The sequence below is a fragment of the Meleagris gallopavo genome, chromosome 2 (genome assembly GCF_905368555.1).
Source record: "Meleagris gallopavo chromosome 2, MGAL_WU_HG_1.1, whole genome shotgun sequence".
NCBI classification, from domain to species: Eukaryota; Metazoa; Chordata; class Aves; order Galliformes; family Phasianidae; genus Meleagris; species Meleagris gallopavo.
Window position 1 is genome coordinate 5,457,727 of NC_139405.1, and position 22,983 is coordinate 5,480,709.

Below are 22,983 nucleotides of genomic sequence, written 5' to 3' on the forward strand. Positions count from 1 at the left end.
CCTGTCAATTTGAATTAGAGAATCTCCACCAAGTGCCAGGCAGGCATGTAGGACAAAAATCACCAATAGGCAGTTTTAGCTCATAGAGAAGAAAAAAAAATACTGTTGCAGTATCTGAGATGTTCCTTTGTGCTTATAAAAGATAAACACTTTAACCAGCCTATCTACTGAGTCACAACAGAAAGGATGGCTGCGGGAGCATGGGTGCATGCATGCATCTGCTCCTCGTGCTCATCCCAGGAAATAAAGGTTATTTCACCTCTTACATATCAAACTGGATTCATCCGCGTCAATGGAGAAGAGCTGAATTAATTTCTCATTGACTTAAAGATTCAAGGTGTAACTTGTGATGTAGCTGCAAGAAGCAGCGCTGCATGAGACTCAAGGTTTAACACTGCTGAGATACTGCTTGAGCACCAACCATCCCTCACTGCTGCGTGTGCTCAGCAGTAGCCTTCAGCTCCAGTTTCTCCCCAGGGCATCTAGATGCTGTGAAATGATAACCCGTGTCGCTCTGGCTAACAGGAATTAGATAATAGAGATGGCTCAGGGAGCAAAGCACTGTGCGATGGGGTCAGAATTGGTGCCTGCAGCATCTGGCCTGCCTGCACGTGGTCCCCTTTCCCAGGGGTTATTGGGGAGTAGCTCTGGGAAGGAAGGAAAAGAGAATAGGAGGGGTACATGAAACTGCTATCTCTGAAGGTAGTGCTTCTATAGGACAGGCCTAGTCCTAAGTTTATCTGGTAATTACGTCAGGCTTTTATTCTTGCTGTTCATCCATTCATTCATACAGAGAAAAAAGATTTCCATCGCACAGTTTGCAGCTCTTTTTTTTTCTTCTTTTGATAAATGAGTTCAAAGAAAACTTAATCTTTTAAAAGACAGTTAATTCCCTAATTAGACATTCGCCTCCCTCTCTCATCAGTAACACAGAAAACATATCAAGACAAATTACCTGTATGCAGATGCTTGGCAATAGCATCTTTTCTTCCTAAATCCCCTGGACAAATCCAGTTAGCTTCAGCACAAAGTCTGAGAGATAACACCTGAGCCCCCTCCCAACTTGCAGCAGGGAACAGACATGCCTCTTTTCTTTGCTAAGTTTCCATCTGCTCCCTTAGATCATGGAGAGAAGACAGAGAAGTACGTGGTGGAGATGAATGGTAACTTACATCCTTGCAGAAGGCACCACTGGAAATTTAGGAAGAGAAAAGGAGGAGGAAAGGACCACACAGTAGCAGTATGGTGAGCAGATGCCCTGTTGAGATGCAAGGATGCAACCAGCACAGGTACACGGATGTATGGAGTTGGAGCAAAGAGCTTGGGTGTTTTGGGCTTCCCAGGGTCTGAGTTTTGGTAGGGGTTCCTACTGTCATGTGTGCAGGTCTGGGAGAATAAATCAGAGATGAGTATTGACATTTTTTTGTAAATCACACTCTATGCCTGTTTCATTGCATTGTTATTTCAAGTAAACCTTTCACATGCACAGAAACAAGCACTAGGTTTTGACCTTTGACTTGGCACTGGTGAGGCCGCACCTCGAGTGCTTTGTTCATTGTTGGCCCTTCTTGGAGACAAAAAGACACTGAGGGCCTGGAGCGTGTCCAGGGAAGGGCAGCATAGCTATGAGGGGTCTGGAGCACAAGTGTGACAGGGAGCAGCTGAGGGAACTGAGGGTGGTCAGTCTGGAGAAGAGGAGGCTCAGGGAAAATCTAATTGCTCTTTACAATGACCTGAAAGGAGGTTGTGGTGAGTTGGGGTTTGGCCTCCATTCTCAGGTAACAATGATGAGAGGGGATGGCCTCACATTGCACCAGGGGAGGTTCAGGTTGGGTATTAGGCTGCCCAGGGAGGTGGTGGGGTCACTGTCCCTGAAGGTGTTCATGAAGATATGGCACTTGCAGGCGGTTACTTAGTGGGCATGGTGAGGATGGATGGCTGGTTGGAAGAGATGTACTTAGAGGTCTTTTCCTATCTGAAAAATTCTGAGACTTTGGGAACTTCATGAAAGACAATTGCAGCTGGGAGCATGACTCTAATCAAGGAAGGTGAAGAGAGAAGCCACTGCTCAGCCAAATCCAGGGCTTGGTATTCCTCCAGCAAGGCTGACATTTGGCCTCATGGAGGCTCTTCCTGCACTCCCTAACCCTCCAGGGGCTTGCAACACCCCTGTTTGCTAATAGCATACCCAGAATCTCACACCATATCAATGTGCGTGTCTCACCATGATGATTCTGAGACCAATGGGGAATGGATCCCAGACTGCTGTGGAAACAAGCTGCCATCAGCCTGCAAATCCTCCCAGGCAAAGCTGTTACGTCCCAAGACCCATTTCTACTTAGCACCAAGAAGATACTGTGCTCCTGTCTATCTCTCCTCACTGCAGAAGCCCAGGCTCAGTCAAAGGACCATGAAATGCAGCTAGACACCAGTAGAAAGAACACGAAGGAGTGTTTGAGCAACATGCTAGTCGACGAGTACTCTCTAATTATGCCAGCAAGAGAGACAAAAAGCACACACCAGCTGACACTTCACTGGATCTCCACTGTGCTAACTGACTGCAATTAATGAGACAGCGGCACTGAAGCTAGAAAGAACCCAAGCCAGAACAAAACCTCACTGATTAATTAAAAATTAAGAGATACCCAGAAGAAAATCTTTCCCTCCTCCTTCCAGTCAGCTGCCAGCCTTGGAAAAGCTTGCCAGGGGAGGTGCAGAGCAATTCTGAAAGGAAAGCAAGCCCTGAAATTCAAAGTGATGCTTCAAAACTGGCCAGAGAACTTTGAAGTTGTCCATCAACTCCATGCAAATCATAAAATCCAATGGCAGGTAGCCAGCGATGGCCAGAAAATGAATAGCCGATCATGCTGTTAACACGGCAGGAGACAATTTGCATAGATTTATGTTCTGCTAATGATTGTAAGGTGCTGTAAAACAGAGGGGGCAGAAAACAGTTCTGATCAGCCAAGAGCTGGAGTGGTACCTGTGCTGAGAGCAGGAAGAATACACAGGGGAGAGGCAGCCCAGAGCCAGCACAGCTTCCCAGTGTCACTACAACTCTTGTCCTGTGAGAAGCAAACCTTTGGCCAAGAACTGGGATGGAGAGGAAATGAGCAGGCTCAGCTCAGCTGTGGTCCTTTCCTGAATCAAACCCAGACAGAACCATAAACCAGAAAGGATTGTAACATAAATGGGATTGAACTGCACAATGGTCTCCAAGAAAATATCAGGGTTCAATCCAAGGCTCAGCAGACAGTGGTCACCTTTTCTCCATTTTTGAATGGCCTTTGGATCTGATCACTATATAATATTTCTTGCCAGCATAGAGAGCTATAAAAAAGCCAAGAGAAATCCTTTCGTTTTTAACAACAGCAGGACAGTAACACTCACTGACTTCACAGCTGTTGTGGAGACTAGCAGTATTTTCAGTGCATTAAAAGACACAAACAATGCTATAACCACAAAGCATTATTAGTAAAAACACTCTGGCACCAGAAAGCCCTTTGACTTGCATTATGCAAGTCTTTTAGCTCAAACTTCTTACACTCCAAATTGTTTTGTATGTCAGATTCAGACCAGAGTCACAAATATGTATATGAATATATATACATATGCCTAAAGGTATATATTTTAAAAAGATCTATAAATTTTCACCAAGTAGAAAAAGCTCTCTTCTATTGAAAGACAAGGGCTTGATTTCTAAAAGCAAACACATTTCAATTTGCACTACTAAAAATACAGTCAGTATTCACCCACCCAAGTGAGCCCTGACTGCATGCTGAGCATTCCTCCTGGCCTGCTCTGGGATGCTCCCATCCCAAAGCCAGGTACCTGTACATGCCCGTGAGGTCAGGAAGGTGTCCATAATGGGAAAACAGAGAACAATAGCTTCCTTCTCCTGCCTCTTTTTCCTCTTTTTTACTGGCACAGAGGCAGCTCCATCCCATATCAAACTTAGCTTTTGCCACACACAAGAGTCTATGCTGGGGAGGATATGTGCTGCTTGCGGTGGCTGGTGTGGGGGGCCTCAGGAAAAACTAAAGGGCCACAGAGGGAAGCACCAATACACCCAGCAGGATGCCCTGCAAACCTCTAATGGTGGAAGAATGCCAGACCCATGGGGCAGCACATCTGAACACAGCACTGGTTGCCACCAAAATGACAGCCACACACATACACCTGGACTGGAAAAAAAACAAAAAGTCCTGATGTTGATACCCATGTTTCCACAAATGAGCCAAAATTCCTCCCCTGGACAGTATGGCTATGCAGTCAGCTTTCGGCTGGTACCACTTTAGCTCATCCCATCTGTTTTATTAGCAGAATTAGTATCAAGATATTCACAATCTTTAGGGGGACTTTCTGCTATAAACGTAATTTGCCTTCCATGTCACTCATGGGAAATCAAGGACTGAGACAATCAATGAAGTTCACAGGACTTCTTGTGCCTCTGTGATTCTGAAAAAGTCCAGAGAGAACAGAGTTTCTGTGCCAGGATGAACTTAGGTGTTAATTCAGGCAAATACATTATTTTCTTCAACTGTGCTAACCCACACAGTCGGCGATAATAACCTTCATGTTAGATTGCTTTGACCCATCACCACTGCTCAGTATTTGGAGAACGATAGATTCCAGTTCTGGCTTTTTGCCACATCAAATAAAGTGGAAAAGCAATTTATACAGCCTCTTGGAGGAAAATGACAGCGCTCAAAGGAAAGGTGCTCAAGATATAATTTAATTTAGGTGTGATGAGCTTCACACATCTCTCCTGGGTAAGCCAGTCAATGAAGTCTCCATCTCATCCATTAGAAGGCTTAGATTTTTATTTTTTTTTTAACCCTCCCAGAGCATGCTAGGAGATAAGGTCATAGATATTAATAAAGGTGGTTAAAATAACGTAACACCTAAAAAACTGTGAGATACCATCAGCCTGGAGTACATCTCTGGGGAATCTGTATCAGAGCTGGGAGGTGCAGCTGAAGCAGTGGAGCTGGACTCCTTTAGAACCCCCAGAGTCCCATTTCCCTTCTGCTGACTCAGGTGATGCACTGGAACAGATTACCCAGAGAAGTTGTGGATGCCCCATCCCTGGAGCATTCAAGGCCAGGCTGGATGTGGCTCTGGGCAGCCTGGTCTAGTGGTTGGCGACCACTAACTCCAGAGTTCCCTTACTCCCCCTACAATTTTGTGATTTCTGCTTTCTCCTGCTGGCCCCCGTAGCAACAGGGCCTTTCCTCGGAGTGAAGTTCAGCATATACTTGCATCCTCACATAAAACCATCAAGGAGAAAAAAATCAACCCTGAAAATCCCACTTGTGACTACTGCTGCCAGAAGAGGTGCATGTGAAATGTTTACCTCCAGCTAATAAATCTTTCCTTGCAACAAAATGGGTCAAAAGCACAGAAGCGAAATGGCGACTTGACCCTGTCAAGATCCTCCACAGTGGCAGGAGACCATAAAACATGAGGTGCTACCTCTTCCATCACCTCTCTCCTCTGCCCACAGGACGCTGCAGCCTCCCTGCAACCTTAGGGTGTTGAGCCGAAGCTAAGTTCTCGTGGGGCAGGATGAATAATTAATGGGAAGTGCTTAGTGCAGACATTCAACGCAGCTCTTGCACTGGGCATTAATCAATCAGCTGGCTGACTCTCTAATAGCAACTTTGGCTGGGGTTTTCCCCTCTCTGTGTAAATGCAAGGCTGACATCACTGTGGGCCCAGCTCACTCACTGCGTTTGTACAACTGGAACAAAACAAAAACAAAACACCACATGCAGTACAGACACTTAAGAAGATATAGAGGGGCAGTGAGGCTAGCTAATGTCAGCCAACGCACAAAGGAGAGAAATGAGAAAGTTTGGAAGAAAAAGAAAAGTGGATGTTATCAGAAAGAGAGACAGGAAGAGCAGACAAACTGAGGAAGCCCGTGTAAAAGCTGGGGAAAAGCAGTAACACCAGGTACCAGGGATGCCTAGGAAAGCAGCCTCCCTTAGCTAAAAACACAACTGTGAGAAAGAGCCTGGGAGAATTAGAATAACAGATAGGGATTGTAAAGTCTCTGCTGCAAACGAATCTTTGGGAAATTTGAACATATGCTACCCAGTGATAAACATCCCTCAGCATGCAGCGAATTAACTGAGGAGCTCGCTGCACCCAGACGCTTAATTAACTATACTGTGAACAACCTACTTTGAGTGAAAAGCAGAGGAGAGCAGCCTAAATGTGGCAGTAACCAGCAAAGAACCTTGCTATGGGATGGGTCCTTGGCTGTCACAGGTCACTGCCAGGCAGTGGGACCCCCCAGGTATGAGTATTGGTGTGCTTTCTGCCCAGGGTGCTGCACTGCCAGAGACTTGGAGGAGAAAAGCTTGCACCTGATTTCAGAAGTGAGAAAGTGAAAAGGGCTTCGGTTGCTCTGCATGATCAGAGCATGAATGAGGGCTTGGTAAGTCTGCAGCTGGCAGGCCAGTGCCACTTTGGGATGACAGGCAAAGGCATGAAAGCTCCTTCCTCACCCGCTGCTGGCACAAGTTGGCTCCTCAGCTCACACAGCACCAGATGTCTTCCAGGTCTTCTCACTGTGTCTTCCAGTTGATTATCTAAGATGGCTTTTGCTCTGTTAGCCTGTAGCTGCTGCACTGAGCCCCAGGCCAAGTGCTGAAGGCCAAGCAATTCCTCAGGTTGGTCCATGCCTCACTGAGAGGCAAAGACAAAGAAATAGGACCTAGAGCAAGAAGACCTAGAGCAAGCAAAAGTTTGTCGCCCCTGTTTGAATTCCAGGGCCATTATCTGGAAAATAAAATGGCAGTGTAGTTCAACAAAATTATTTCTTCATACATAAAATAAGAAAAAAGAATGCTGTTAGTATCCCTGGGCTTCACAAGGCGTGAAGTATCAGCCTGTTCTCTAGCCCACAGGCTGGCACTCAGTGCCCCACAAACTCTGCTGTCCTTGTGCTCCAGGGAAGTGCTATGTTCTCACAAACACGATTTTCTCCCATTTAGATTCTTAGGCACAACATAAAATTATAAAAAGCTGATTTGCCACGTGTCCAGAGAGACAGCAAGCTCCTGCCTAGAGGTTTACAGCATTCCTCAAAGACTCTGCTAATTTCCCAGGAGACAGCGACTAAAATTCGGCCTTTCATCTGCAGCCTCCAGTTAAATCCCCTTCAACATGTTAATTTGGGAAATCAGCTTTTAGTCTTATTTTCCGGGATTTTCCATACCAGACTCAGCTATGCAGTGGAGCACAGCCCTACTTCAGAGATACCTGTCCTAATCCAAACACTTGGATTCAAATCCTCCATTTTTCTGCAGTGGAGGGGATTCTGATCAGAGCAGTTGTTTTGGTTTTTTTTTTTTTTTTTTTTTTTTTGGAGTTGGGTCTTCATCTTATGAGATGTGTCTTCAGCTTCCTGGCTTTCCTGTACTTAACACTGCAACCTCTTTAAGGTGCACCAGTGATAAAATTTGGGTCAAACCCTTAAGCTCTTGAATGACTTTGCAGCTCATGACAAACTCCTGGAGCAGATCTCTAATGCTGCAAGAATTATAAAGAGAAACCTCACAGTCTAATTAAGCCTCCCCTTCTGAGCAATCCCACTTCTGATTTTTATCAGCCCCCATGCTGGATTCCTTGCTGTGTGTGTTAATGGCCTTCTCGTCAAAGTGCAGTTAATCCTCTAGATGCTAATTCCAAAGCATTATTTCTAAGTTAAATGTACAGACAGTAACAATGAGACAATGCCAGAAATTAAAAAGTAAAAATCCAAGGAAGGTCTAGCTGATAAAAGAGGATAGGGAAAAAACATAAGCATCTCCTTGGTTTCAGACCTAGGTAGTGTGAACACTGCTGCAGTGATTTACAGTCTCGTTATATGGATCCAGGACACAGTTACATCCCTGGAGGTCAGCAATACCAACAGCAGAACCATGAAAAATCTTGACTTCTGTTCGTAGGGCAAAGAACGGACTCAGAAGGTCTCAATAAACTCAAGTCAGGCTTCTCTACCAGCCATTAGGAAATATTAAATGGCATATGTTTGCCTTCCTCCACACATCTCTAGGTTTCAGGGGTGGTACAACAAGCTGGCCGCTGACTGTGGAGGTCTGCAGGATAACAAAGCCTTTTACTACTCTCACAGTTAATAGCACTGATTTGGTGTTCACACTGCCTGCAAAGACGGATCCCTTTCCCCTTGCTCGTCTCAAAATAATCTGCATGGGCTTCCCAAGCATCAGCATGGCTTATTTTCCATGCCCTTCTAACGTTGCTGTTAGGTGGCTGCTCTGTCAATCACACTTTCGTTCACAGGGTCCCGCTGAGGAAAACCTGCTGCACTGTAAGAGGTTTGGGTAAACCTTCCAAATTCTGAGGATTTCATCAACTTCTGTGCTTCATCTGCTGACTGATCTCATCCTTTCATCTCATCCCATTCACTCTCTAGGAGAATAACACCAGCCTTCAAAACTATCCTGCTCCCATCTTTTCTGCAGGTGCGCCGCTCCCTGTGCCGTTTAATCTGATCCAGTCAGTGATATTGTTCATGTCTGATGCGCGGGCAAATCATGGCTTAATCTCAGCAGACAAAGGAAGGGCTGCCCAGCTCCCCCTCACACTTTTATCCAGGAAAAGGTTTGCAGACAGCAGAGCGCTCTCCTGAGTTGATTTTGCAGACAATCTGCTTTAATTACACTCATATATGAATTAAATATCACCCTTCCCTCGCAAACACATTCTGGATGGTTGGCCAGGTGGACATGGGATACAGCCAATTAAAGATAGGACTCATATTTGGTTGCAAAGTGGACTGCTGTGCAGTCCTGGAAAACCTCTGCACACAACTTTTTTGCATGCATGATTACTAACAGTCATGCTTGCATACAGACACAGATGTAAATCAATTGCTGGCAAGGTAAGTACTCTATTTAAACATACGCCCATTATGTTTTGTGTTTTATTTTAAAGTTCAAGTGCTCAAAATTCAGGTTTTTTTTTTTTTTTTTATGAGTTCTGAAGTGACTTTATTCTGAGCATAGTCCAAAACCTGACAAAAGTACTTCATGTTTCTCAAATATATGCTTGGAGCATCACTGTAGAAATCCCCCAGCATTTGGGACACCTGCAGGACAGCTGGAGGCAACAAGGTTTGCTGAGCAGAGATGGTATCTGAAGAGCAGCAAGATACACACTGCAGATCAGAGGCTTCATGAATACAGTGGAGGATCATTGCACTGAATGGGAAAAGCTAGAAAGGAGCTTGAGGAGCTGGGAAAAATTGAAGTGGAACGAAGCTCAGTATTGCAAGAAGCAAGTCGTGCATTTGGGGCTTACTGAAACATTTGCTTTGTGCAGGGGTTGGTAACACAGTGCTGGAAAGCAGGAGTTGGTCAATGCCCAACTGGAACCAGACTTGGCAAGGGGTGCAAAGAGGTATAAGAAAAGCTTCTACACACACATCAATCACTAAAGTTAAGTCCAAGGAGGCATTTTCCCCCTTAGAGAACAATGCAGGCAGGCTGGTAAGAAGGAGAAGGTTGAGGTACTCAGCTCTCATTCTTGATGACATTTGAAAAAAGTCATGGCAGTCAGATGAAGTCCCTGGTGACTGGAAAAAAGGCAACAATCAGTATCTAAAAGGGGGCTGTAAGAAGGAAGGGGACAGATTCTTTAGCAGGGTGCGTGCAACAGAACAAGGGGAAGTGGTTTCAAACTAGAAGAGGGGAGAATTGGATTAAACATAAGGAAGAAGTTTTTAGGTTTTTTGCTTTGTTTTGTTTTAACAATAAGGTGATGAAGCAGTGGCAAAGTAGTCCCAGGGAGGTGGTGGTGCCCCATTCCCAGAGACATTCAAGGTGAGGCTGGACAAGGCTCTGAGCACTAATGGAACTGATGTAGGTGTCTCTGTTCAGTGCAGGGAAGTTGGACTAGGTGGCCTTTAAGGATCTCTTCCAACTGAAATGATTTGATGATCCTGTAAATTGCAAATTGTTGTTAACAAATCAGCTCAAGAAACGTGGAGGCTTTCATCGAGACTGGTTGGTTTTGCAGGCACTGGTCCTTTGAGAGTCTTCCAATAGTGGAGCTTGCTGCTTGCCTCCATGCACAAAGAAGGAACACAAAGATGCTGCTGTGTCCTATGTCACCCTCTGCTATCTATCACCAGAATTTCCCAAAATTTGTCATACAAATAATGTATTCCTAAACACTTTCACCTCTGAGCAGCTTGAAATTAGTCAAGAGGAGATTTTTCTCAGGAACTAGCAGAGGAAAGGTGGGTGTTTTGCTTGTAAGCTGGGTATGTTCTCCAAGACTTGTGAGCTAATTCATCCAGGGAATATGTGGAGCTGCTCTGCTTTTCTGCAGCAACACCGCTGCCTATGGGGATTTCCTTCCTCGCTTATCTTAATATCACCTCTCAGTCGTCAGTTCTTCTCTGTATGCACACCCTGCCCCAGATTAACTTCCAGGCAGGTGAATTCCCCAGCCAGATAATTTTGTGGTGAAATCACTGGATTTTGCAGGCTTCTACAGATTCCAGAGAGAGCAACACATTCATACATCCAATCACTCACAGAACAGTCAGGCAGAATTAAGAAAAATCACCATAGAAAAATGAGACCGAATTAGCTGAAATTCACAGTAACAATCTATCACAGGTATATCGCAAGGGACAGAGTTCCACATCTGAAAGGGCTTTTCAATCCACATCTGAAGGGTAGTATATAAATGCTACAGGTTATTTAAGTCGGCCTTTCAAGTAGTATAAATTGGCAAGTCAGCTCCAATATTAATCACGAGACAAATTTCCAGTCAACTTGAGTTCTTTTGGTTGGGTTTCTGAGCCTGCGGGGTCACATTTGTGACCATTTTTTACAGTCATGAGGACTAAAGAAAAGCAAATGCTTCGCTGGTGAAAGCCGATATTCCCACGAAACTGGAGAATCCCCAGAGCTGAGGGGTTTTATACCCCCCCCCCATAACCACAAGACACACAGCAGGAGCTCGCACCACTAAAAAGCTACATGGCTGCATCATCATTTACGGGCAAAGCCTCTCGCTTTGAACTGCTTCTTCCCCAAAAGCTCTTCTGAAAGATACCGCATCTTTCTCTTGAACGTTCTCTGTTCAATCTTAGACTTGTATTACACACCATGATAACCAAATATATCGACTGTCTTTTCCCTCCCCAGTGGGATGAAACTACTTTATTAACAAGAACACGGTGAATTATTTACGATATATAACAAACCAAATTCATTCTCAGAGCTGTATTCAAACATACAGAAAAGGAATCCTTTGAGCTCTGTGAGGGTTGGTATGAATCATCCTTCTTTCCAGTCATTTAATTACTCCAGGATTAGGAGCTCATAAGCTATGGTCTGCACTTCTATTAATGAAAACAGCCATTATTATTCCTTTACATGGAGCACCTGGAGGCCTTCTGCAGCTGAGCTCCTCTTGTCTGGCTTAGGAAAAACACTCCCTTCAACACCTTTGGTCACGACAGGTTCAACTTCTTGTGATCCCAGTCTAATCATAAAGCAATTTTGAAATACTACACATATAAGGAAAAAAATGTATAATAATACAAGGCAAGTCCTGCAGGAAACCAGCCTTGGGCATATTTCAGAGATAAGGGGTGAACGTGGCTTGCTGAGAAGCAGCACTTCAAGGTTACTCCCAATTGGATTACAAAGGATTAAGAGAACAAATGGGTTGAGCCAAGTCAAACACACAGGTGTGCCCACAGCACTCATCATCTCTGGAGCACACTGGCTACGTAAATCTATCTGAAAAGAGAGGAAGCACCTCCATCTAAAGAATTGCTACATCCACCAGATCTGCACTGCAACCAACTGCAGAAAGCACCCAAAAAGCTCACATAGGCTTTCTTCGGGTTAGGAGATGCACCAGGTCTGGGCAAGAAGGCTGCACATGAAGACTCAAGGCAGCCTTATAGGTGCTACATGGAAGTATCAGGACATCTATCCCCAAGCACTTGCCTAAAGGAAGGAAGGTTTAAAGCATGCCCTTTCCCTCTCCACCAACACCAAAACATGCTTTTGCAGACTGCCCTCCCTAACAATAGCATCCAAATTCCACCTAGACTTTACAGCACATAAAAGCAATTTTTTTCCATATGGGAAATCAGTACTACAGCAAAGAGAGCTCTACTAGTACCAGTCATTGCTCACCTTTCCTGTCCCCACATCTCCTCTGTGCAATAGGACTTGCATCCATCTGATTGATCTACAGAAGACATGAAGACTGTATGGGAAACCATCTCAGACAAGCTCTTGAGCTCACTCGAGGCCCACAGAAACTATAGGGGCAAGCTTGCAGGTCCCTCATGTAACTGCTCTGGTTAATTTTCTCCTCCTCTAACACAGCTGTCACCAATGTGATCATCAAAAGTGCCTCCTCTTTCCAGGTGGTTCATTACACACAGCTGCCTTAGGACCTGCACGATGATGGTGCAAGGCTAGGACTGCTTCTTGGTTTCTCCTTCCACCCTGCACACAAAGGGCAAAGCCATGGCAGATTCCCTTCAGGTTAACCAGGGGATGGATTTCTGCTTGGGAAAGCCTCTTGGAGTTCCGCAGCCCCTGATGAGGCAATTTATGCAGCATCCTAGATAGGTAACTGATTACCCAGAGACACCGCTCAGACGTGTGGGCTTTTCCTTTTTAAAATCAAAGGAACTGCAGTGAAAGGTAAACAGATCAGAACTGTGGAGAGAAACAGAAAACGGTGCCTGTTGACCCCTTCTGAGCTGCATGGATGACAGCCAGGAGCTAAGAGATCCCCAGGTCACCTGTGAGAAAAGCACAGACAGGAACCAAAAGCAAAGATACTCGAGTCCAAGTGGAATTAGATGTAAACGACAGGCACTCCACTCTGCAAAACATCCCTTAAGAAGGGACACCACTGGCTAACTCCTCTATTTTCAATTTGACATCCAAACTTCCAGGGGACAACATGTCCAGTAAAACATAACCCTGAGATTACAGCAACTGAGAGGCAGCAGCCACAGAAGCCCACAGCATCCATTTTTCAGCTCTGGACATTACCGTGAGACTGTGAGCAGCAGCAGGGGAGGTATAAGGAGATGGCATTATGCTTGTTTGCAGAACTTTTATTGCTAATTGACATTTTTGCAGAGCTCCCCAGGCAGCCGCGGGCAGCGCTGGTTGGCCGGGCCATGGAAAGCAGCCCAGCACCACATCCTGCACAGTGCCCAAGTGGGGACTGTATTTCTGACACAGACTCTGGAAAAGAAGTCAGGGATATAAACTTGCCTAAATGCGGTAAATCTGAGCAGAAGCACTTGTAGCCAGTCTTTGTTCAAACAATACGATTGTCTTACAAATTGCATACTATCCTTAATTTCCACATTGATTGTGAGATGAGCTAAACCCCCTCAGGGGCCATCAAAGCAGCTCACTGAAGAAATACCAACGTGTACAAAGGAAAGCTTTCCTTTCAACCAGCGAGAACAGCTCTGGCTGCTTGCGAAGGGCTTTTTTAGTTGTGTTTTTTTTCCCCTCTGCATTTAGCTCATCCATCTATGGAAGTAACAAGGTGTGAAGACAAACTTTGCCATCACAGAGGAATATTGCTAATGATTTCCCTTTCAACTGCTTGCTCAGCTTTACCTTTGCTAGAACGGATTACCCGGTGCTGACAAAAGGTGTCATCTCCGCTCAGATTAATTGCGCTCACATTAATTACAAGTGCAGACCGAGGCTGACTGTGTGTGACATTATTTCAGTGCATTAACACAAGCTGCAAATAGTTTGCTCTAATGGGACAGCACAAGGTTCTTCCAGTCAGATATAGAATGGCCGACCCTGTTGTTCACAATAAAATAAACCTTTTAGGGTGTCTCAAGCCATGATGGTGTGGTTTTCAAGCCTCTTCTCTCTCATTACTTCTTCTCCCTTTATGTCTGCTTTTCTCCCCTTCCATCACGGTACATCATCATGGTATCTTGCCCTGAGCTTTATTAGGTGCCTCGTGGCAGCACATTTCCCAGCTAAGAGCCCTGCAGGACCACTGCTCTTCTCTGCTGAAATTGCATCCCCTAAAATACGCTGCTTTCAGGATTATATTTCCCCACGGTGAGTGCCTCAGACTCTATAAAACACACAGAAGCACCGCCAGCTTCAGCTGAACCCAGAAGCATTTGTGGGCTGAGGATGTGATCCAGCCCCAGTGGCACTGGTGAAGACATTGGTGATGCTAGGAGACAACCAACTGGTCCAGCTCCTGGAGTGAACTGGGGTATGTTGGGCTGGCTGCAGCCTTTGGATGATGTGCATAAGCTTTAGGGAAGATGAGCTGCAACAAACCGAAAAGCAGGTGACCACAGTTTGGTTTCATAGGTTTCCTAATGGAGTCAGGGCTAGCTCTAACTGTGCATCAGTACGTGTTCACTTGGTCCAGCACCTCCTTAATTAGCTATGTAAAAACATGACAAGCAGGAAAAAGAAATCTCAGAGAACCTGTTCCTTAAGCATTTTGCTCTATTAGTAACCCAACCATCACTGCAACTATGCTATATGAATCCAGAGAGAGTGGGTGCTGAGCCAGAGCCCTGCAGAGACACTCCTCTTCCCAGCCAGCATCAGCCCGGAGATCAGAGGAGCTGAAAGAGCACTTCTTCCCCGTCTGCAGCCGCACCCTGCTTTGAGAGGCACGGCAGCACTGAGGCTGGCCAAAGCTCTTTAGAATCTAAAGAGCAGTCCTGAGCATAAAAGCAGTGCTCACAAGGGAGTTATAGGACTTTGTGCATTAGAGGTGAGCTTAAGGCTGGGTAGGACAGGGCCGAGAGCTGACTTCAGGGCAAGCAGAACATCTTGCCAGCTGGTAAAATTAAGTAATTTCTCATATAGACACAGGGCAAGATGTGAGAATTGGACCAAAGAGCTTGGCATTTTCCCATCTTTCCCTATCATAATGATGCATTAGCTCGCGGTGCCAGAAGCACAGCCAGTGTCTGCCCAGCACTTTGCAGGGCTGTGCCTTTGCCTGCATGGGGACCAGAGCAGGACATGCAGCACAGTGCTGCTGCTCTGCACAGCCACCGACTGCTGAGGAGGTGACGCTCCAGTAGTGAACAAACCAACCTGCAGGCACAGCTCACCCTGTGCTGGGAGCAGCACTGGAACTAGTTCCTAAGCCAAGCCTGCTGTCCTTACACATCCATGGCCATACAGCCCTATTGCAAAGGGTTTTGTCAATACACCGGTGAGAAGCAGGGAGGTTAAATCAGTTCAGTTCATGCATATTTAAGCACCATGACCTGCATTATCAAACTCAGGCTCAAAATATTTGTAATGGCTCAATTAGCCTCAGGCACATTATCTCACTGGTATCAGCAACTGTATGTATTTATTTACAAATGGCACAGGGGGGAATTAAATGTTGCTGTTGCTGTTGTCAGGGAAACAATCTACTTCTAAATTTTTAATTTTTTAATTTAAAATGTTGTATTCTAAGCAGGAATGGTCATTAAAATTGCATGAGGAAAAGGGGAAAAAAAAACTGGTGTATCTACCTATGATGGAATTGATGTACACTGTAATTACAGCAGGTTACAGAAAAAAAAAATGTATCTTTCATGCCACGGTTATGAATGTTTCTGCACATTACTTGTGATTACTGTTGCTTAAGAATGAGAAATTATTTATTCTCCGTGTGCAAATCCTCAGCAAAAATTGCAGGTTGGAATACATAATTTACTTTGTGCACTGCAATTTTTATGTAAATACTAGGATCATCACCATAAAAGCGGGCACTCAGTAAAGATAGATTTATAATGATATAAATGGTAACTTGCATAGTAGAATTTAATAACTAATATCCTAATTTGTATTTTCACAGAATTGGTGTTACAGGGCACGCGCCTTGCTTGAGCAAATATGGCCTAAAGCTGCTGCAGTGGGGACTGCCTATCAGTCTGTCTGGAGGACTGCTGCAGCACCTCGCCAGGACATTTCTGTAGAAGTAAAGCCAGGTGATGGTAAGAGGGAAACAGCGTATTTGGAATAACACAGAATGGAAGTGCTGGTCTCCAGCTCACGGAGCGTACAATTGCTTGCAATCAGAATCATAGAATCACAGAATGGCCTGGGTTGAAAAGGACCACAATGCTCATCCAGTTTCAACCCCCTGCTATGTGCAGGGTCACCAACCACCAGACCAGGCTGCCCAGAGCCACATCCAGCCTGGCTGGATGCCTCCAGGGATGGGGCACCTCACTAAGAAAGAACACAACACATGTAAATCCTTCTTGAGCCCAGTCCTCCAAAAACCCAAATGCCAGGCTCTGCAAACCTACATTCACAAGCACACCCCGTTACTTACACTCCCTTGCTCATCTGTCTGCATTCACGAAGCAAAAGCTTTTTAAACTGTCTCCTGTGTGCTCAGAAAAAAAGATGCTGCGGTGCTGTTTGTACCCACGCGTTGCCATGGGGAGCTGGGGAACAGTGCTTGTCCCATACACCTGGGTCCTCCCCACCACCTGCCCACAGCTCCCTCTCCCATCCCATGTACTGCAGGAAGGAGCATGTGGTGGTGGAGTCAGCTGGAAAGCTCTTGCTCCCTGGCTATTGGTGCTACCTGAGCTGAGAGCTGGAGGGGAAGGGCTCTCTAGGGTATTCCATGTGCCTGCAGAAAGCCTGGCTTTGGTTTCTCAAACATGAGAACCATCTGTCTACAGCTCCAGCGTGGGGAGCGGACAGCAGGGTGCCTTCAGGCCTCTTCCACAACCGGGTTCCAGAGCATCCATGTGTCCCTACTGAGAGCAGCAGCTGTGCTGGTCCCAGCAGGCTCACACACACTGTGTCAGGGCATGACAGCACCCCAGCACCAGCACGGGGAGAGCACAGAGAGATACACAAAGGGAAAAGCCCAACAGGTCCCAGCGCTCTGCTCTCCTCCCACCTCACCCATCCACAGGACCCTCACCAAGTGCCCGCTTCCCAGCACAGCCCTGGGGCTGACCCCTCCCTCCCAGCCCCTGAGCATCCCGAGATTCTTGTGTCTCCTTGCAGAAATCTCTGTTTGGTGCCATGGTTCCAACAGCAAGCTTTCTCTTCAAGCAGCACGATGCCATCCCCGGCAATGCTCCAAGAGACTGCTGAAGGGAAAAGTGGAGGGAACGGCGCAGCAAGCAACTGAGGATAAACACATCCTGAGGGTATTTTTCCCCTTACATTTCTTGTAATTAAGAGTTGTTTTTACCCTAAGGACCATTAACGTGAGACATATTTTATTTTTTTTCTTTTTTTAATTACATCTGCTTTCCACTTCCAGGTCCTTTATTTGTTTTCACTTACAGCTCTCACAGTGACTCTGTTTGGTTTTCTCCCAAGTCCATGCCCAAACAGAAGACCTAATAATATGAGTTCTGGGACATGTTTGCAGTGGGGTTAGGAAGTCACAGCACTATTTGTGAGTCTGTAGATTAAAGCTGGGGACATTAAATCGTGGCTAATGGGTTAACCCCTTGGTGTCAATAGGTTGCTGGCTTCACTAACTTCCATTTGATAGAGTTGGAAAATCCTTGACATTTTGCACCAAGGGGTTAATTTGAAAAGCGATGAGAATTCAGTTTCAGTTACAAGCATAGCTTTAATAATAAAGAAATGAAAAATTTAGGTTTCCTGGAGACCAACTAGAGTGTAAAATTATCCTTGAAGGTGCAATCCTATGTGAAGGTGAATACAGGGGGTTTTGAACAGCATAATGTTGGAAGAACAGAGAGGAAATATGGAAGCAAGTGGGTACTTCAGCTATTTTCCCCGCATCATTTGGTAATATGTAACAGGACAGTAAACAAATTACAATGAGGGAGTGAAAAGGGACCAGCACAACATATACATTTAATCTCCAAAACTATTGGAACTAAAACATCATTTACTCTATATAGAGACTGAGCAAAGAAACATCAAATGGCTTAGGTTGGAGGGAACCTTAAAGACTGTATAGTTCCAAGCCCCCTGCTATGGGCAGGGCTGCCAACCACAGAGTAACAGAATATACATGTAAACTCACAGAGAAATACTGGAGCAGCTCCTCTGCCCTGATTTGAGTTCAAGTGGTAGGAAGTGGGCTTCAGCAGGATGAAGCCAAAGCAAAGTGAAAGCAGCAGCTCAAGTGAACAGACCCCAGCAGGAGAACCTGGGGAAGCAGCACCAGTCTTAGCTCTTGAGGTGCCCAAGTGGCACCAGCTGAACTCTTTGTCCCTTCTGCCTTGGCTCTGCCTCCCTGCCACTGCTGATTTCCAGCCTTTTCAGTGGGTTCCAAGAACAGGAAGGAAAGCTTCCCTCTGCATGCTAAATATCAGCCAAAGCACAGACAAACCACAGGCTCACAGAATAAACTATTCTGAGTTCTGTGTATCTTCAAGGAGAGGGATAGTCATCACAAAATTTTCAGCAGAGAGCTCTCAGAAGCCTGAACAACCACAGCCCATCCCCTCTTATCTGGATAACTAATCATTCAACACAAGATCCTGATCTCACTCATCACCAAGGCGCCATGATTTAACAGTTTTGTCAAGTTCTTGCTGGAAAGATACTGCAACAGCCTTCCTAATGGCAGAGTGACAATTGCTACAAGTCCTGCGAAGTGTGGGATGCCAGGCAGGCATTGCATAAAGCAGCAAGACTTGTCCTGTAAATCTTATCCCAAATGAAAATAGCAAACTACTCAGAAGGATTTGCAATGCTACTCTTGATTTATCTCACACAGAATGAAATGCATGCAGCCAGAGTACCCCAGCGGAGTTCCAGTTTGGATTGGGAAGCCCTTGGCATTCCTCACTGATACCCTTTGCTTTATTGTATTGCACCATCAAAACAGAATAGAGTAAGTGAAACTCTTCTGCATATGAAATGCCCTTTGCTGAAGGAAGCTCTCACTGGCTGGTGTGCTTGCTGCATTGGAGCAATTCTGGCTCCACTCAGTAAAGCAGATAACACAATGCAAATGTTATTGTTACCACAGGTTAAAAAAAGTTCTAATATATATAGGCTTAGAACAAGCACATTGGGCTTCTTGTTGTTGTTACATTCTTAATTTTCTTGCAATGTTTTTGCATACCTAAATTCCTCATTGCTTTTCCTAACAACACCCAGTGCCACTAACAGCAGCCAAAGTCAAAGTCTGGAATGTAATTAAGATGTTAGGAGATTGCTTCATCTGGACACACAAACCTGAGCACCTGCTTATGGTGGCAGGTGCCAGAATCAATACACTCGGGCAGCCTGGAAGCCCATCTGAGGGGCTGATTTCACACCCAGCCAAACAACCTTGTTATGTCAGAGCACCGAGGGCATCAGCCGTGCCTCCTGGAAGTGCTTGCTTCCCACAACTGGCCATTTCTTTTATCCACACTGCGCTGCCAAACGCTACTCAGCTCAAAAGAAAAAACGGAAAATAACTGATCAGGCCTGAATACCAGACAATTGTAGATAGATAGCTAGTCCTCCTACAGCCGTATGCTAACTTTCTACACTACAATCAGAGTGGGATTACCTTGGCATTGTCCAGCACTCTTCCCCTGTTGCTCACACACAAAAAAGATGAGAAACAGAGAAGGTTATGGGCAGAAATGTACCATGGCTTATTTTTTCAATAGTTAATTAGCTTCTCTCCTGCTAAACTGGATGGGAACAACAGGTGTTTTGATGCTTGGATAGTTTCAGTTTCCGTAGAACAATCCTTCAAGCTCTCATTATTATTATGGTCGTGGTATGCACCACGAAAAGGACTTCTTTCCAACTCATGCACCACCTAGTTATCTGTGTGCAGGAATAAAAGACAGCTGTGATGCAGAAGTCCTGAAAACACACTGACATTTCCCAAATCACACAATCTTTTTTCCTTTTTTTTTTTTTCCATCCACTTTTTTGAGATTCTGATTTCAGATATAAACCGAAAATACCAACAAGCACAAACACTGATTTATTTGCAGATCACAACTAAAACCTCATCTCAGTCGATGATCTCTGATCCTTCTTGAGGAAAACAAATTGCCACAGAGGAAATGCTTGTGTTAAGGCGACATTAAAACAGGTTAAAGTGGAGGAAATAACACTGTTTGAAAGGAGGTAACAAAAGATAGAGTCAACTAAAGACCTTCTGACCTAAACAAAGAGGTAGCATTAGGCTAAAAGGTTCCCTCTTCTCAAACACGTTTTTTGAAGAAAGCCTCGTGTCAAAAGTTAATTATAATGGAAAAGAATACAGGAATGATCATAAAAAACTACGATGCCCCAAAAGCTGTAGCTACCTCTGGAGGCTCAGAGGTTCCAAATACATAAAAAGATCAAAGAACTCATGTTCCACATCAGAAGATGATGAGATAACTACCTCTTTTCAAAAAATAAAGGGTTTTCTTTTTCATTAAATCTTCCCAACACATTCTTCTAAACTGTCTGTAAAGCAGGAAAACAGAAAGGAAATAATTGAAAATTTACAAAGAATGAAAACAAGCCATTTGGACAAAATTGTTATGTGAAAATAGAAGGAGCTATCAAAAGAAACAACCAAGGACTTTGACAATGTCTGTAGAGACTGAAAAAATGAAGAAACAGGCCGATTTTGTAACAGCAACAAGAATGCCACTGAAACTGCATGAACACATGAGCAGTGCTCCAGAAAGCTGACACTTCAGCTGTCAGAACGACACTGGAGAAGAACAGCAATTATAAAGCAAATTAAACTACAAAGAAAATGGGGAAAACAAACAAACAAACAAACCCACCCCAATATGGCTTCCCATACTGCCTGCATTTTTTGCTGCTAACGCTTTTCATGCAGGTGAAATGCAAAGCTAAATGCACTACTCCAAGCCCTTGTCTCCATTTCATCAAATATTAATGCCATCACTTTACAAGTCCTTCTCCCTCATACAAGCTTTAAAACCACTTTAAAAAGCTCTTTAGAAGCAAAAGACCAATTTCTCTCATGATCTGGTATTTTTGTCCAGTTGTACAAGATCTTTTACTGATTTAATCACAAGTATACGGATGGAATGGAAGCTTCTATGTTTACAAAAATCATTTGTAGGCCACAGCTCCATTAGCCTGTTCTACTTTATATTCCACAATAACTTTCATAGATAGGTCAAGAGGGAATGGTTTTAAACTGAGACAGGAGAGGTTTAGGTTAGATATCAGGAAGAAGTTTTTCACAGAGAGGATGGTGACACACTGGAACAGGTTGCCCAAGGAGGCTGTGGATGCCCCATCCCTGCAGGCATTCAAGGCCAGGCTGGATGTGGCTCTGGGCAGCCCGGTCTGGTGGTTGGTGACCTGCACATAGCAGGGGGTTGGAACTGGATGAGCATTGTGGTCCTTTTCAACCCAGGCCATTCTATGATTCTATGATCTGAAGTTGGAAAGGATCCACAAGAATCATTGAGCCCAACCCCAATGTCTGAGAGAGGTGTCCCAGCACACCCTGAGCTCCAGCATCAGGGCCCTCAACAGAGTCAACAGCTACACTCCATTTAGTGTCATCCACGAACTTACTCAGTCTGCATTGAAATAACTTATAATAACTGAAATAACTCATTTACGAAAAATGACGATTTTTTTCCCCACAACAATGACAACGTGTTTACAGCAACATTCTGCTCTGCGACCAACCTTTAAAAAAAAGAACCACAACAACATGAAACAAAACATGGCTGCATGTAGTATATAAGAAATTCACTTTATAGGTCTGCCAATGAAATATTTGAGGACTGCAGCCCTTCAACCAGATCTTAGGGCCTGCTGCAGCTCCACAGATGTTAACTGCTCACGAAGACCTCTCTGAGAGCAAGCATCTACATCCTATGAGCTTGGAAGCCAACAAGCTCCTCTCCTCAACTTAGCAAAAGCTATCTACTTTTTTCCCAGGCTCTACAGAAATACAGAAAAAACAAACCCAGGGCTGGATATAAGAATCTTGCCAAGTTAAAGAAATTTATTTCTTAGGGCTTCAGAGCTCCAGTGGAAAGATAAAGCAGCAAACTGGCACATTACAAAACTGCAAGCTTTATCTCAGTCCAGTACGTTTCTCATTCTCATATATAGGACGCTTCACGTGGGCAACAAATAGGAAGTTTTGCAATAGTTTTTAAAAGCTTACTGATTTAACTGGGAAAGCTTTGTCTGGATGTCTGGAGCAACACATCCAGTGTTCTAGACAGTTGTTTTTTCATTTGTTTTTACTTAGTTCAGTTCCTCACTTCATCTGCAACTACTGCAAAAAAACCTGAAGTAATCAACCAAACTCTACACAGTTGGGTTTTTTTTCCCTCACATACCTACATTAAGACTTAACCCGCAGGCTCTTGCAGAGCCAGGAGAATGCCAGGAGCTAGGTAGCAGCAGCAGGGCTTTAGGGTTGCTGTAACACTTTTCCTACATGCAGCAGCACATCCAGAGGAAAAGCACTGCTTTTAAAAGGAACAGGGCAGGTATACGTCCGACCTGTGGGCGGCAAGCTGCCCGTCCTGCAGCCACCCCCCTTCCCGCCATCATGGCGGCAGCTCTGCCTCATTGAACGGCCCGGCCCGGCCCTGAGCAAGCGCCCAGCGCTCCCCACAGCCCCACATCGGTGTGCGATGGGCACTGCCTGGGCTGAAACCAGAGCGCGGGGAGGGCACGGTGCAGTGCTGACTCAAACTAGGGCAAATATGAAGCACACAAAGAGTAAAACGTCATCAAAAATCTGTCGAACACCTGAGAGCTAATTGAGAATTGCAGCTGCTGCCATTGAACCAGCCTGATGTGTCAGCGTCACAAAGACAGAGTCACACATCACACTGGTTTTATGCTTTTGTTATTCCCTTTTTTATGTTAAAATAAAAATATTAAACATTAAAAGAAGTTTCGTTATGTATATACACTATATTTTTTTGGTGCTTGACTACAGATGAAAAATTGTTATGGGGTCAAGCGAGGATATGAG